The 16,092-nt window shown below is 50.2% G+C and overlaps 1 protein-coding gene and 1 non-coding gene across 7 annotated transcripts in view; both read left to right on the top strand.

Moving 5' to 3' along the window:
* Positions 1-16,092, top strand: part of xpo1b (exportin 1 (CRM1 homolog, yeast) b) — a 155,004-nt gene that overhangs the window by 94,906 nt on the left and 44,006 nt on the right. The window lies entirely within an intron of this gene.
* On the top strand, positions 781-874 carry trnai-uau (transfer RNA isoleucine (anticodon UAU)). The gene is made up of 2 exons: positions 781-818; positions 839-874. It is a non-coding gene; the product is annotated as a tRNA-Ile (tRNA).

Below are 16,092 nucleotides of genomic sequence, written 5' to 3'. Positions count from 1 at the left end.
TGTGGACTGGACCGCAGAGGACCAGCAGGACCAGCAGGACCAATACACCATCACTCTGAGCCACTTTCAAAATGCAAAAATGCGCATCGCCATGTTGTGAGAGATGCTCACGTTTCATAACAACAACAACAACAACAACAACAACAACAACAACGAGTGTACGTTCTTCAGGTCGCCAATCACTGTCGCCTGCTGCCACTGTGATGTGACGTGGAGTGGAGTTCTAGAGCAACTTTGCACACTTGCCGTACACTGACACGCTGACACACAGCGAGTTGTGTCTCTCGACTCTTGTGTCATGCGCTCCTAAAAGTGCATGCGTGTATTTACTGGGTGGCGGTGATCCGGTGACGCTGTTGTCTAATCCCCTCTCCTGCCTTCTCCTGCAGCAATGCGGATGTGAGCACGCAGCCTCCGCAGTGAAGGGGAGGAAGCCTCGGCGCGGCACGGAGCCCTGGCACATCTCTCTGCGGTTCTTCTCCTGGACCCACCAACTTGTACAAACTAATGTCGGAGTGTGTATTCTTTTTTTTCTTTTTTTCTTTTTTTTTTTTGCGTGCGGGTTAGTGTTTGTGCCGCGCGAGCGCCGCGAGATCCCCCCACGGTCAAGGAGAGAACTGCTGGTCCATCCTCGCGGAGCGCTGTCCGCGCTTCGTCCTCTTCCGGGCTCGGACGCCTCCGAGGCGACGACCTGCGGACGAATTCGCGGAGGTGACCCCGAAATTTGGGGCTGAAAACCGGCGTGTGTTCATAAAGCCGAGTGCACGCGGCCCACAGTGAGCTCCAGTGGCGCAATCGGTTAGCGCGCGGTACTTATATGACAGTACGCTGCAGAGCGATACCGAGGTTGTGAGTTCGAGCCTCACCTGGAGCAAACATGTTTTATGCTGTTGACCCCCCAGTGGACGTTTTACAAAGTATTTATTGTCCTCGCGACTCAACACAACTGCGGCTGCGTTTAGGAGTTGTTCTGACAACACGACCATCAGCATCCATTGGACCTGGGACCTGGGAGGAGGCGGCGTCTGCAGCAGTCTTCCCTGCCCTGGTCAACCAGGTGGGGGCGTCACACCAGGGAACACCTGCTGGCCCATTAAAACGCATCCAAATGGAAAATCCTCACCTGTGTGATTCACGCATCCCATTGCATTGCTATCGTCCATGGCCTCATACGTCATGCATGTTAGGCCAATGTCACTGCCCATTGTTCCCATCATACATAAAAAAAAACAAAAACAAAAGCCAATCTGTTTAGTTGAGTGAATGACACATTAATTAACCAACAATGCCAATGGTCAAATCTAAAATGTTCAATACCACAAACTCACAATTGCTTCAGGATCTACGAAGCTTCGCTACAAAGTTTCAAAGCTGTGTTTGTGAGTCCCAGCAGGAAAAAGCTACAGTTTGTGAATCCCCCCCCCCCCCATAACTCCCATGGATGTGCATAACAACGTCAACAAAATAAACGCATGCTTCTAAATGTCCACTAGGGGCTACTGTTGTCCATCGTTTGGAAATGATGCCCCCCACCTCGCCCCCCTCTCTCCACCTTACATTAGGGAGGGGCCTTACTGCAGATGTGAGCGCTGATTGGTTGGAAGCTCGCTGTTTGAATGAAAACAGCGGCGCCTCCTCCTGCACATCTCACCGCAATGCTCTGCGTTTCATCTGCATGGCGTCTCGTGCCAGGAGTTCAACCGTGGACTCTGCCTTTGAGGAAACGTAAAAAAAAGAAAAAAAAAAAAAAGAAAAGAAAGAAATTCAAACGATGCGGCCGGGACATGTTTTCAGCTGCCAGAGGAAGGAACGTTTGTCACGTTTTGAGACGTTCTACACCACAGTCACGCCCGAAGCCGGTGCCTGACACAGCTGGAGAAGTTTCCACAGTCTCGTGGAGAATCACAATGTGGCTTATGGCAACACGAAACACAATTTGGCAGGTATGACACTTATATGTGCATGCACACTCAACTTGCACACACACACACACACACACACACACACACACACACACACACACACACACACACACACACTGGTTTGAAATCCATCACGGAAGAAGAGAGACTGACAGTGTGGGCTACTGGAGAATCATCAGGGTCTGCTGAGGGAGCTCAGCTTGCTCCTTCAGGGCAGGTGCAGTGTGGACGAGGTCATTCTCTGTCTAATAGTCACGATGCATCAAGCGTACGGTGTATTTAGACCTAATGGACAATATTGTGGCGTGCGTGTAACTCAAGTTTAATGGCACAAGGGACAGAATTGTCCAAGCGCACGAGCACATATTGAGATAGATTGCACGCAAGTACGGTAGTTTGTCTGAAGTCATATTATCTCCAAGTGTCGGGGGGGGGGAGGATCATAAGGAACCTTAATTGTAGTGTTTTCCTTTAGTTGCATCATACTCCAAACCACAGTGAGTCAACATAGTCTGCACATAACATCATGATAAGTATTAAGTACCCACACTGCACCGTCAGTATGTAGCATTCACAGACATGTAACATCTGTTCTGTTGTGTCGGATTAAGTGTGTTCATTATTGTCGACTGAACTTCTTATGTTATTCACATCAGTGCTCATTAGCTGCAGGGTCACCGTTCAATACACCAACACATCCCTCATGCTCCTCAGGTCTCAGGCCATCGCGTCTGAGTCATCAGCAATCTCAGGTGGGTGATGATGATGATGATGATGATGATGATGATGATGATGATGATGAGTAATTCCTTTCACATAAAACCTGGGTGTGGTTTCAAGAACATTTACCCTTGAAAGAGAGGGAAACGTGTGAGTGTTTAAAGAGTCAGAGTCACTTCACTTCACTGCCAGCGTCTGTGTGATGAAACATCTAAAAATGAATAGAACCCCCGAGGAACCATGACTGCACATCTCCTCGTCTCGTCTGGCCTGCAGGCAGACACACACACACACACACACACACACACACACACACACACACACACACACACAGGGTAAATAAATAATGGTTCTGTATCTTCATGAACGCCAACCGCCAGTGGTTTTTGCAAAGAATTTTCTTAATTGTTAGGACAATAAACTTCCCTGCTCGTCGGCACTGAGTCAAATCGTTTGTGGGCAGAAAGTGCCATTAACACTCACAGCAAAACAGAACATTGGTAATGCAACCACCGAAAATGGGATTTTTTTTTTTTTTTTTTTTTGCAAGAATAATCTGCCAAGAATATTAGCAGTGTTCAAGCGAAGCGACCTCCTCCGCCGCTGGTTCCTGGCCACGTAGCTCCGCCTCAGGAACTACACCTCACATCTGTCTCTGGTTAATAGCGAAGGTTCAGTCACTCTTTAGCAAGCTGACAGCTCCCAGGCTCAGCTCTTCTGTGCCGAGGGCCTGGAGGCTCGGCTCATTATGAGTGCAGCTATAATTATTATCATTATTTTTTTTCTTTCTTCCTTCCATTGCCGGCCCTGCTGATGAAGTGCCTGTCAAGTGGACAGGAAGGAGTGATGTCATTTTGCCTGGTGACCTGCGGGGTCAGAGGTGTGCCGAGAGGCTGCGTTTCTCTGTGAGTGTGTGAATGTGAGTGGAGCTGGATGCTGCCGGGTATCTCTTTGCCAGCTGGGCAGGAGGTCACATCAGAAGAATGTGTTGTTCCCCGTGCAGAGAGCCTGTCAGGGAACGACTGGTGTGTGTTTTCCCTCCAGCCCAACAACTGTGCACGTTCCCTTCTAACGCTTCCACTCTCTAACTTGTGTATCTCACACTCCATTACCGCCGGACTCTGTGGGGACAAACATGGGAATACGTGGCTTTGTGTGTGTGAGAGAAATAGTTTGGCGCTCATGGGAGTGCACGTGTGCGTGGTTTATATTCAGCCCAGTCAACAAACATAACAGTGAAACAGTTTTCTGCTTCCCTCCAGCAGGAAGTTGCCATGTCTGCTTGTGACATTTGATCCCACACTCCACCACAACGGGTGGAAAATTACAACCGTGATAGTACCTCCAAATAATCAATCACAATCAGTCAACATTGCAAGACAGCTTTGTTTGTCCCAGTTTCAACTTGTTTTTTCCAGGTATAAAAGTGAGAAATGGTGAAGATGAGGAAGCAGAGGACACGACCGGCTTGGCCCCTTCACACGGACGAGTGGGGGCGATGAGTTGCTACAGTTTTGAAAGACCTTTAACACCCTTGAACAGGGCTCCCGCCTCGTCAGTTGCAAGTGTGGACATGCAGCCAGTGGCCACTGGAAGCCACTGGAAGCATCTTGAGTCTCGCAGCTTTTCCCACGTGAACGTAGTTAAACTCGAGGGGCCAAACATTAGTTGATGACACGTTGCCCATTGCACAAAGTCAAACAGTCATTCAAACAGTCAGTCAAGCAGCTCCTCCATTGGCCATCTTCAGCTGTGCACACGTGAACACACGTCGTTCCGGCCTTGTTGTCAGCGGCAGAACTTCAGATGTGAGGCTTGGCGTTCAAATACTCACAGATGTACATGATTGGACTCATGACCTTACATCATTGCCAACACACTCGTGTGTGCTTGAATTTGGCATCCGAGTCCTTGAAAGGTCTTTTTTCCTGTAGGAAATTCTACGTGGCTGCAACTTCCTATAGTTCCAGTCGGGTCCATGAGTCCAAACTGTCACAAATGTACCTGATATCGTTTGACCTCTTCCATACCTTCACCTGCCACATACAATTTCCATGGAGCGTGCGCGACAGAAGACACTCTGCCAAGAGACATTCAGCTCATTGCCCCACCTTGACAGTTTGCACTCTGTTGACATAGCACGGTGCAAATAACACAAAAGAGTCTGGGACATTCTGGGGTCTTGGCTAGCGTAGAATAAACTTGATTGAATATTCACTTTCAGTCCCCTGCCCCTTCCATTGTTCCAGAGAGTGCTGACGCATCCTCGAATGTTAGGTGTATTCAAAAACTCCACCGACATTTTCCATCCGCAAAGGTATGAGTGTGATGGCTTTGGCCCCGTGTTTACATAAGGGACTTCTTTAGGGTTCAGTTTTCTATGTAAGAAAACAATATAGTGTTTTATCATCATGGTAGGAGACCTTGTTTACACCCTCCTGACCTCCTCCCCTGGCCAAGGACTTTACCCCACTGGAGCTCAGGGATCAACCACATCCACAAAAGTCACAGAACTGACTGAGAATAATGGACAGTGTTTGCTTTTGTGTGCGTTGGCCATTGTGGAAACAGAGCTATGTGACCTGATTTTGGGCCTTGGTTCCACAATGGAGACCTTACTGGGAGTCCTAACAAAGCAGAAGTCCTGCTAGGACTGTGACGGACAAAGAGGTTTTAAACGACAGAGTGTTTCCACTGCGCCAGTGCGCCAGCAGATTGAAGCGCTGTCAGATTGTGAAGCAGCTTTGCTACGTGACACTTCTTCAAGTTCTTCACTCCTCTGCTGCAGTCACAACAAACCCTGCTATTTGCTTTGGGACCATATTTTCCGCTCTGCAGAGGACCTGTAGAAACTTGTAAACATTCTGACAGACGTATGAGTGGATCTTCATGTAAACTTTGTAGACCTGCACGTACAGGTTGCAAGACAAATCACGGGTCTGCACAGTGGTGGAAGTGGTAACTCGCATTCAATTGAATTTGCTCTCGAAACGTTGGTATTCCTCAACATCCGCGCTATCACACTGGTTTAGACATTGGGTACGCTGTCTTATAATGCTTTGTTTAACACAATCTAAGTAAAGGTAGAGCAGAGGGTCAAAGGTTCCCAGCTCCATTGTCATGAATAACCTGGAAGTAACCCAGTTCCATAATGCCTCTGCCGTTGTAATCTCACAGAAGGCGTTTGATTAAAATGATTCATCAAAAGATTCATAGCTCTCCTGGCAGCAGAGTTGTTTCTACTTGTTGCTACTCAGCCCTTTGTTGTTGTAAGCTCTGAGCAAATGTTCTTCTCCACTGTGCCAGAGTTTCGGGCTTGCATCAGAGGCAAAAAAAAAAAGAAAAAAGGGAGAACTGAAAGAAGAGCAGACTGGAGCGGCTGGCATTTTGTAAACGTGAACCCGAGCGGAGAGGAAATGAATTGTGTGCATCCAGCACGATCACTGCTTCAGGTGAAGCCAGTCAACAGTCATCCACTCCAGAAGCATTGGGAGCTTCCACTCCACTGGGACAGAGGGAGACAGTGGAGGTTTGGGAATCTTGGATCCAGACGTCACTCTCGGTATTAGCACAGGAACTATTAACCATCACAACATCTTCCACAGGCACATTAAACCCGCCCATGGGTGGGATCCTCTTATCTCCTGGAATATTGCCACCGGCTCAGTGATTGATGGCAAAATCGCAGAATGAGTATTCTGCCGGCGGTGTGTGAGTCAAACTCACAATCACCACCATGACTGTGTGATCTGGGTCCAGAGACAAGCTTCTCCAGAAGTGAAGACTTGCACGTTGGTACCGGTGTTTGGTGTGGTGATTCAAAGACGCTTATTTCAACCAACCAGGTCCACGTTTTCATGCATAGATCGACGGGCAAACTTTGCCCTGTGGTTTCATGAGCTTCTCCTATGGTTTCCTATGCATGCGTGTCAATGCATGAATGCAATATTAGGTGTATTGCAGCTCATCCATCCATTTGTTACCACCGCTCCTCCGGTTCTCAGGGTCAAGAGGGTGCGAGAGCCTATCCCAGCTTACTTGGAGGGAGGGCGGGGTTACACCCTGGGAACAAACTGCCGGTTCATTTCAGGGCCACAGAGCACAACAACCCGTTGCACTCACACCCACAGCCAACACACAGCTATTAATGGGCCTCATTCGGAATCGCGGAGCGAAGTGTAGAAGCCACGCAGACGCGGGCAGAAGATGCCAGTTCCACACCTGCACCCTGACGCTGCAGTGCTGACGACCCCGCTGTGGCGTCGACTCACTGCTGTCGTGAACATGGCGGCTACAACTTTTCAAGAACATGCCCCTTTTCAAGGGTTACTCTTGGCCGTGTCAATGCGGCGCTGCGAGGGATGAGAAAGAGTTGCTGTGTGTATCGGGACATGTGTGCGTTTTGTGCGCTGCGGCGGTCTGTCAGCACTCGGCCTATCACTCCCCACGGACATGTGGCGGCTGGGGAGGGGTTGGGGGGGGGGTGGTGGGGTTGGGAGCCGCTGACATGAGCGCCCAGTTCAAAGAGATGGAGCGGCGAGATGCAGGCTGAGAGGGAACAGAGCCGCCTTTATATTTACCTCCAGCCCGGGCCTGGGAAAAGTCAGTGGCCCGGCCCAACTGGCCCATGGCGAGAGCCAAGTGGATTTAGCAGTAATGCACGGCGCTGCTCGGGCTTCACAGTCGGGATGTGGTGGAGAAAAAAATGCAGGAATATGGCGTGTGTTTGACTGAAAGCCGATGCTGACGGATGGCAGAGAGCGCAGGACTTTACAATCTCATAAAGCAGCCTGGCTATTATCTATCAGAGCACTGGGAAATTGAGAAGTGAGAAGTGACACCGCCCTAAAGCCATCATGAGAAACGTAGGGGGATTATTATTATTATTATTATTATTATTATTATTATTATTATTATTGTCTACATGACACACTGTAGCAGTACCATCCACCTCTTCTCTGTCATCGTTCATCTGCACTCAGGGTCACAGGAATGCTGGAGCTTTGGCTACTCAGCACAATGATTGTGGTTGCCAGGTCCCACCAGAAGAACGTCCAGGTCCAGGACCCGCTGAGGCTGAAGTCACTGACACTGACACTGAAGTCTGATCTGTTTCAAGCCTCAGAGCACCTGCTACATGGAACTGTTACTCAGGTGTATAAATTTCATTGTCAGTCTGACTTTTCAATATGTAATTTGCCTTTGGGTTCATTTCAAGACTCGTGACTGCTGTGACATTAGAAAGAAGTACGGAATACAAAATAAAACATTGATATGGCCCTCGGTGCTGACCCTCCACACGCGTGCTGTTCAGTCCTGCAGTCCATGCTCTTACACCTGGCTCGGCTCTGTGTCGTGGTATTGCTTCAACAAGGAGCTCTGCCCAGTGCCCCCCAGTCATGCACGGATGACCCCTCTGATTCATTCCTCCCAGCAGTTTGAACCCCAGCGTGGTATTCTTTGCTAACCCCAACACTGCAGCACAGCACCGTGTGTGTTGGCAGGGCCAGGCAGGTGTCACTCGGCAGACCCTTGCTGCTTTATTAATAGCGCTTTGAGGGCTGTGAATGTTGCCATTCAGTCCTGGACGCAAGAAAGAGCTGGAGAGTGAAGCCAGTGAAGCCAGTGGAGTCAGTGGAGTCAGTGGAGCTGTGTGTTTTCTAGGGACCGGTAAGTGCAGGCCAGCAGGCACACCGTGCCAGTGTCTGATCTGTGTCATCAAGGGGGTGTCACTTGTTATTATTATTTTTTTGCATGTGTGAAGGTGGGGTGGGGGAGGGGGTGGTGGTGGTGGTGGTGGTGGGGGGGGCTGACATCATGCCTTCCAGGGCTGAAGGTTGTTTTTGCCTTTCGCAAGGGGGAGGAGTGAAAGCTGCAGCGACAAACATCTCTGAGCTACTTCATTTTCACACACACACACACGCACACGCACACACACACACACACACACACACACACACACACACACACACACACTCTCAAGGTAATTTTCTGTTTAATTACAGAGCATAGTTGTGACACCAGTGCATTATAACACTTGGTAAAACCAGCAATTATGGCCCAACGCTGGCTGTAAACCTGCCCATCTTAATAAGGCTGAGCAGGGCTCGGGTGCGGGGGGGCCAGGGGGGGAGGGGTATGAGGGGGGGGTCATGGTTTCTGTGTCTGCTGGGGCAGACGACTAGCAGCCACTCGCTGGCACATGCAGCCCAGACTCGGGGCTTAGAGGCGTTAGGCTCCGTGCTTTGAGGGGGAATTCACGAAGGCTTCAGCGAGCACTCGTTCTCACTCAGCGGAGCGAGAGAGGAGAGAAGCTGCAATCTGGAGTTCATTTGAGCAGCCACACTCTGGCATGTGCTGAAGAAGTCTGACCTTAGAATAGTGATGATGGGAAATGAGCCTCCTTTAGAAGATTCATAAGCCACAGGAGCCAAGCACAAATAGCAGTCCGTTCACCGTAGACCTCGGGCTTTTGTTGAGTGTGACAACAACTACACACCCAACGAACTACAGACATTAACAACGGAGCAGTCATCTGCACCCGAGGCATGGGTTCATTTCTCGAGACAATCCATTGTTCAAGCATTGCATCTTATCTGTGATCAATGATCACATAAAGATAAATGTTGTTGCCTTTAAAGATGTGAACCTGCTCCGTGACAAACTGAGACTTGTCCAGAATGTAGGCCCTTGCATAGAGCTCACGCCCCCTGCAGGCCTGAGCACACCATCATAATAATGGCCGCGTGCCTCCACAGTCCAGCAATACGTTTGTCGCTACAGAGCTGAATTATGTCGCAGACTGGGAAACTAATGTGCTACAAACACAAGTGAACGTGTACGATTGTTACATTGACTTCACATGAGTCCAAGTAGTTGTGTTCAACACTGGTAGTTTAACGCTTTGCTTGCTGATCCAGGAAATCTTACGACTGCACACAGTTGAAGACTTTCAGTCGAGGGACCGTCTGCCAGTCACTGGACCACCGCATCAGGCTTCAGTCAAGCTTTCAATGCAATGAAGCTCCTGGTTTCAATTCCCAGGTGTGGGACCTCCAACTTGAGTCTAGGAAACTCTGTCAGCATCCCACAATCTAACACATTCAAATGAGTCTAAATGGCTCTCAACTGTCTGTAGGTGTGAGGACCAGCAGTTGTTTAGGACCAGCAGTTGGCAACTTAGCCTGGCTAACGGACGGCTACATTAATCCAGGCCCCAACGACATCAAGACCTCAAGGTCACTCAAGGACGATCATGTGACCTTGTGGAGGGTTCTGGCTGTCTTGGTGAGCACGGCAAACATGTTGGGTTAACAGGCCTTCCAGAGGACCATGCAGGTCTTCTGCCCCCTGCAGGTGAGCTGCGCTGCTGGACTGCAGCAGGCAGTGATGGGGTCATCGCCGGGTCTCCACACACATTAACCATGAGATGCTTTTTCACAGAAGGAAGCATTACAAGAACGCAGTTCCTGGAAGCAGCAGCAGCGGAGACGCTTGGAAGCAGACCACTGACCTCCTGATGACTGCTTCACCTCTTGAGGCCGCCACTCACTCCTGCGGCTATCCAGCCACCTCCACACACTCAGCACTGTGTCTCACAGCATGGTCTCGCTTTGAGCTCGTTGAACATTAGCGCTCTCGACTGAAGGCAAACACGTCACGCTTCATTCCTGTTTAGTTTTTTAAAGTTAAGCCGAGCTGTATTCCTTGTGAAAGTAACGTAGTGTGACTTTGCTTCTACCTGACACTCCAGGGCCTCGTGACACACCGACATTCCCAGAGTGGAGGCTGTAGCTGTGAATAGTGTTCACAGCATTGTATGCTAATGCCAGTTAACTACAAAGCTACATTTATTTTATTTCATGAAAGTGGTGGAATTGACTGATTTGAAAGAAATGACTGCATGATGCTATATGATATATGATATATGATATATGATTGCATTGGTGGCGACCTTATTTCAGCAGGTCAGACGAAGGTCAAAGTGAAAACAAGGATTCTCCCCCTCAAGTCATTGCAAACCAGCGCCACCACACAGCAGCATTGTAAAGTGACACCTTGAAACTAGTCCACCACTAGCAGGTCTGCCTGTGTTGAACCATGCATGGAGAGATATTGCAGATATTGTCACCGGTCACTGGAAATATTGCAATTGTCAGTGGAGCCAGTCAGTCATTCTGCCACAGCAGGCGCTGCTCCTTTCAGATGGAATGAAAATATTCCCACTTTGGAGTGATTGCACAGAGCTTCTCTTTCTACTGTGTGTGTGTGTGTGTGTGTGTGTGTGTTCGCGTGCATGTGTACAAGTGTGTACTCAATCCCCAGGGTGGAGATTAGGTCTGCTGTTAATGGGATGTCCCCTTTCTCCTCCCTCACATTCCACTGTCCCACACACACACACACACACACACACACACACACAAAAGGCCTTACGTGACCCCTCTCCACCCTGCCCTACTTCACACACACACACACACACACACACACACACACACACACACACCCTCTCCTACATCAGAGCAGGCTTCAATCCCCCCTCCAGCCAGAATGTCAACCTGTTGAAGCAACAGGGGTGCAGGTCTATTGTCCCACAGCTTGGTCGGGAGTGTGTGTGTTGGTTTGGTCGGGACAGCAGGTCAGGATAATGTTTGGACTGCATCTGATCCTCTCTGATCCCTCAGAACCAGAAGTCAAGCCAACACCAAGACCTCCGGCGCTTCCAGTCGCGCACCCTTTCTGCACCGCCTGCATCAGCACACGGCAACGTCTGTGCACACTACCAGGGCCTGTCACACCATTAATCACGTTAATCTAGATTAATCTATGGCTTTCCACGGTTACCTGTGCTTAATCGCGTCTTTAGAATTCAGTTATTTTGCATTTGGAGCCGGTTTGAGCAACGTCTACTCCGATCCTGGGCTCCTGGTTCACCAGGTTTGATGCAAACTAAAGTCAACTCTAGTTTATTTCAGTGCCGTGTGTCTTCCAGGGGTCTGTGTCAATCCAGGCGGGGAAATTCTGAATCCCAACCTTTTAAACATGGTCCCCTTCATTAAAATGCAACAGGAATCACAGCAGGGTGTTTATAAGACATTTTATTGACAGCGTGAGAACCCCGACTTTCAGAAACTGTTACAGCAAAAAAGGGACATTGAAGAAAGGCAGTGGTTCCTACTATCACCATGTAAAAACTCAAGGCCTCTCAGCTCCAGCACAGAACACATGAGGTGCGCTGCCTCTGCCTCTCCTCAGCGTCCTGCTCCTCAGCGTCCTGCTCCTCAGCGCCCTGCTCCTCAGCGCCGCCCTCCTGGGCCTGTTGCAGAGGAGAGACTCAGCCGCGGCGGCAGCTTCAATGCACGCTGCCCTCGTGAATCAACTGTAAATAGGAGGAATGAAAGGCAGAGCTCCGCATATGGTTTTGATTTATGGGAGCAGGACCATATTTGATATTCATTTCCGCCGCCGCCGCTGCGGCCAGCTAGAAAAACAGCCCACAAATAGGCCCGCACTGACACACCGGCCCAGTGTCGTCTTTCACCGTGTGTCTGTGCGTGTGCGTGCGTGCGTGCGTGCAAGGTTGTGTGTATCAAGGCGTGCGTGCGTCAGACCTATTTTAAAATAGTTTTGGGGCTGTTTCAGTCAAATTCACCACAGATGTTACAGAATTGCCAAACACATATAAGTAATTATTGAAAACACCTTTTTGGTTGCCCAGGGATGTGTGGTGGTTTATTTTGTGTAACCCAAGCTGTTTTTTTTTTTTCTCTCTCTCTCTCAGAAAGCCGAAAGATCCAAGAGTTTATTAAAAGCCAACAAAGAACAAAAATAATGCCCTGCAGACAGTATTCTGACAAGAGGGGTGGGGGGGAGAGAGAAAGAGAGAGGGAGAGAGAGAGATAGAGAGAGAGAGAGAGAGAGAGAGAGAGAGAGAGAAATGGAGGCTTTGAAGAAATATTATCCATCCTGCCCCCAGTGAAAGGAGAGACAGCGACAGGAGGAGGAGGAGGAGGAGGAGGGAAGAGCAACAGCAATCAGAGCCAATCAGGTGAAAGCCAATCTGGGCTTTGGTCACTGAAGACACTGAATGAGCCGTCACACACACTCTGGACCATAGAGACGCCACTCGTTTGGAAGGAGGAGATCCGAGACGGGGAAATGTGCACTCCGCCCCCTTTCACAGACAGCCAATCAGCTGCGTTATCACGGCACTCGGTGAAAACCATCAGCGGGTCGTGTTTCTCCAACCTGGGCACTGCAGCAGCTCCGCACCGGCAGCTACTATGGAGAACATCAACAACAGCAACACGATACGTCTGAGCAAGCTAGTTAGCGCTAGCTCGGCGCATTGCTTAGCCAGCGCATTAGCTTTCACAGTCATTCACCACCATTAGCTCAGGAGCATCTCCGACAGTATGAAATGCCTCTGATCAAAAAGCATCAAAAATAAATTCAAGACTGAATTCTTGAAGTAAAAACTTTTCTCTGACAACGCGGTCACTTCTGTTTTTCACCTGTTTTTGAATTTACTCATAATGTGAAGAGATTTTTTTATTTTTTACAGGTTTTTGGAGCTCATGGTTCTTTATCGAGCCTCCACCACCTCAGCAAAACACATCTTCTACTTCCTCTCTTCCCTTCAGGGGTGGCCGCAGCCAATCATCTGCCTCCATCTCACCCTGTGCTCTGCAGCCCCTACTCCCAGACCAACTCTCTTCCTCCACTCTTCCAGTGCATCCATAAACCTCCTCTCCAGGCCTCCTGCCTGGTACTTCCAACCCCAGCAGCCCTCTACCTTCCCTCCACCTCTCGCCTGGCTTTACCTGCGAGACATCTTCTGCCTATAGTACATACATCGATTAATGTGTATGGTCCACAAATTGAGTTGTGGCATGTGGAATTAAAGTGACTTTAAAGAGTCGGTCAATGAAATCAAAATGGTCATGAAGCAAAAGCTCATTCTGAGTTGTGGAGTTATACTCTAAGCTCTGCCAGTCTCTTTCTGGACCGCTAATGCTAACTCATGCTAAGCGTGATTCTCAGCAAGGCTGGCGTTCCATCTTCAGCTCAGTCAGTGTGGTCAAAGGAAGTGGAAAAACTCTTCCCTGTTCACTTTCCTTGGGCAGTTTGCTTTTTCCACCGTTGAAAGTCCCCCGAAATCATCTCTTTGATATTTAAATCAAAACACATTAGAAAGCAGACACACACACAAACAGGCCAAGCAAAGCATTTCACTTTTATCTTGGTTATTTATTTAGTTATTACAAAAAGTATATTACAGTTTTTGTGAGTGGAAGTGCTGCTGTCCAGCCAACAGTGTTGGGTCTGGCTGTGTGTGTGTGTGTGTGTGTGTGTGTGTGTGTGTGCGTGTGTGTGTGTGTGTGTGTGTGTGTGGTGAGTGACTCTTCCGTGTGTGGCAGTTTGTGTTCTGCTCGTGTGAGTCTCGTTTTAGAGACGCTGCGAGCGGCGAAGAGCGAGAGACAGAGACGAGAGAGAGAGAGAGAGAGGCAGGGAGAGAGAGATTGGAGACAGGATGGGGGGATGACAAGCTGGATGTGATTACGGGTTGGAACGGCTGGAAGGGTTTGCGGCGCGCTGCTTTCTCAATAGCACATTCCTGTGTGCAGGCTGGGGCAGGCTCATCATCATCATCATCATCATCAGCAGCAGCAGCAGCAGTAACAGCAGTAACAGCAGCAGCAGTAACAGCAGCAGCAGTAGCAGCAGCAGCAGCAGTAGCAGCAGCAGCAGTAGCAGCAGCAGCAGCAGTAACAGCAGCAGTAGTAGTGGCAGCAGCAGCAGCAGCAGTAACAGCAGTAACAGCAGCAGCAGCAACAGCAGCAGTAACAGCAGTAACAGCAGCAGCAGCAGCAGCAGCAGCAGTAACAGCAGTAACAGCAGTAACAGCAGTAGCAGCAGCAGCAGCAGCAGTAACAGCAGTAACAGCAGTAGCAGCAGCAGCAGCAGCAGGCCTCCACCACAGGCACTGAGCAGAGGCTGAGGTTTCCTCAGGACCTGCAGGCTGCCTGCTGCAGCAGCAGAGACTCTGGCAGAGGGGGCGCTGTGGAGTCTGATGAGCTTCCTGGAGCTCAGCCTGAGGTCAGAGGTGCACGGTGGAGGAGTGTCAGCACCTGAGAGAGGTGACGGTGTGGGAGGAAGCAGACTTGACTGGGACTCCACACTTCTGCTGCTGCTGCTGCTGCTGCCAGCAGGAAGCCAGCGGCAGCCTCCTGATATCAGCGTCTGGGGCTGCAGTCACACCCACTGCCCCCCCTCACAGTCTGCCCGCTGATCATCAACCAATGTGCACCGACGCAGTGAGTGCGCACACTCTCAAGTCACCTTCCCACCAAGTGTGAGATGGCTTTGAAGGTGCAGTGAGTCACATTTGGCCTGATGTACAATTGTTCTATTGGCAAACGCTTCACAAAGGACCCATGAATACACACGTCTAAAGTTCTAATGTATATATCAGCATCTCTGTAGATCAATCAGGGTCCCAGTGCTCCCAGTGCTCCCAGTGTTCCCAGTGCTCCCAGTGTTCCCAGTGACCCAGTGTTCCCAGTGCTCCCAGTGACCCAGTGATCCCAGTGCTCCCAGTGCTCCCAGTGTTCCCAGTGATCCCAGTGACCCACTCCTCCCAGTGCTCCCAGTGTTCCCAGTGACCCAGTGCTCCCAGTGCTCCCAGTGTTCCCAGTGCTCCCAGTGTCGTCTTTCTGGCTCTTTTTGTGCGGGACACTTTGCTCAGCGCTGTTCCTTCAGGCAGGCAGGCAGGACCAGAGCCGGGTGGAGCCTGGAGGTTCCCATGATGAAGGCTGCCAGGAGGTCTTCCTCCCTCGCTCCCTCCCTGCGGCTGCTGAGGCTGCGCACCTCTTGTTTTTCTTGCTGTCTGTGTTTGTCTACGCCGGCTGCTGGGAAGTGAAGGAGGAGCGATGGAGAAGGTGCTGTCGCCACCCTCGACACGCCCCCACCATCACCCCCACCTAGCACCAGCACCACCCAGCACCACCCAGCAGCGGCCTTTGTTCCCTCCATGGCCGCCACGGCCGCTGCTGGTCAACATCTCGTCCCTTCCTCCTCTCAGAGCTCCCTGGTTCCTGCACTCAACACCCCCTCCCCAGCACACACACACACACACACACACACACACACACACACACACACACACACACACACACACACACACACACACGTGCACTCTTTGTTCCCACGTGTTTACTATATTGTGAAAGGAAACATCCACCCATTCCTGCAGGAGCAGAACTTTTAATGGAGCAGGGTGGGGGCAGGGTGGGGGCCGGGTGTGGGCCGGGTGGAGGCAGGGTGGAGGCCGGGTGGGGGCAGGTTCGGGGGGTGTTTGGCAATGCAAGAGAGCTGCTTCAACCACAAGCCATGCAGCTGTTCCCACATGTGCAGTGGACAACGCCACCTTCAATAACCTTGTAGAAATGGT

This window comes from Nelusetta ayraudi, unplaced genomic scaffold (assembly GCF_046127955.1).
Source record: "Nelusetta ayraudi isolate G7.1 ecotype Tasmania unplaced genomic scaffold, CSIRO-AGI_Nayr_v1 ptg000235l, whole genome shotgun sequence".
NCBI classification, from domain to species: domain Eukaryota; kingdom Metazoa; phylum Chordata; class Actinopteri; order Tetraodontiformes; family Monacanthidae; genus Nelusetta; species Nelusetta ayraudi.
This window is presented reverse-complemented; position numbering and strand designations above follow the sequence as displayed.